This window comes from Rhinatrema bivittatum, chromosome 1 (genome assembly GCF_901001135.1).
Source record: "Rhinatrema bivittatum chromosome 1, aRhiBiv1.1, whole genome shotgun sequence".
In the NCBI taxonomy this organism is placed as follows: Eukaryota; Metazoa; Chordata; class Amphibia; order Gymnophiona; family Rhinatrematidae; genus Rhinatrema; species Rhinatrema bivittatum.
The window spans coordinates 240,425,189-240,426,587 of record NC_042615.1 but is presented as its reverse complement, the minus strand read 5'-3'; positions in this window follow the sequence as shown (position 1 = coordinate 240,426,587).

The window sequence follows — 1,399 nt, the reverse complement described above, 5'->3', positions numbered from 1 at the left end:
AGGAAAAGAGCTTCTTAGTCCGTTTCCTAGAATTCCAAGTAGTTGCCGCTCATGTCACTTGTGTACAGTCCCCATAGGAGACTCTGCCCTCTCACGTCCTCACTAAGGCTTCTTCTTTCCTTTAAGCTCCCGTGAAGAGTGGGAAACTGTCCCTTGTCACAACTCAGGATGAGGGCTTCCCCCGGACAGGACTGAGGGCTCTTACCGTCCTAGCTGGCTCTCAGTCTGTACTGAAGGGAGCTCCCTTTGCTCCTCCAGCAAATCCAAACAGCTTCCACGTTCTGACCCTTAACTCCTCCCAGGCTGAGTGCAGAAATATCTTCCCATACCATGCCAGCTACTGAAACTCCTTGCACTCAGACGCCAGAAACTCCTCAACTGAGCTCCGAAAGGCTGCTTACCAGACTCCTCCCCAGTGTTCAAGGAAGCACCATACACACCTCCAAACCTGCCTATCCCCTTGTGAGGGATAAGAACCCCTCCTTTCACTCACCGCCTAAGCTCTCACCCCCCTGGAACCTCCCATTGTTGGAAAATTCTCAGCGTTTAACGGAGCGCACAATTCCCCATTATAGTAAGGCCTAAGCCGCCTTACAGGAGTAGGGGAGTGGAGGAGACCCAAGTTGCTCCCTTTCTTTTCCTTACCCCCACCTTCCCAAATTGCTGCACAATGGCTGAACTAGCTAGCTGGCTTTCAGCTGGACCCGGAGGCATGGACTCTTTCACCTGAAACCTGCCCAGGCTGTTGTACAAAGAGAATGAGTTGCTCCTGCAGAAAGATGAAACTTCCCTGAACAGCGCACCGTTCTTTAAAGCGACAGCTAGCGCGGCGTCTGCACGAACACGCTTCATATGCTTTGCTACCTGCTGTTCTCCCTGCAGGTCGATGCTACGCCTCCATGAAGGTGGATTTAGCACTGAAGCGCAGAGAACATTAACTGATGGTCAGCACACAGCTGCCGTGAGCGCATTACGTTTGGTGAGTTCCTTCACCACTAGTTCATGTGCATTACCACTAACCTACTACTACTACCACCACTACTACTAAACATTTCTATAACGCTACACAACATATGCAGCGCTACACAAACATACAAAAAGACAGTCCCTGCGCAATAGAGCTTGCAATCTAATAAACAAACAGGAGAAGAGACATGGGGTATTTCATAAAGCAAGACAATGGTTAAAAAAGAAAAGATAGTCAGTTAACGAGGCTAAAAGCAGACAATCAGGCATAAGATTTAAAAGTGGTTTCAAAAAGGTGGGTCTTTAGATGGGATTTAAACACGGCGAGAGAGGGAGCAGGACGCACCAGTTCAGCAAGACTATTCCAAGCACACGGCGCAGCCAGGTGGAAAGCACGGAGTCTGGAATTGGCAGCAGAGGAGAAGGGCACAGA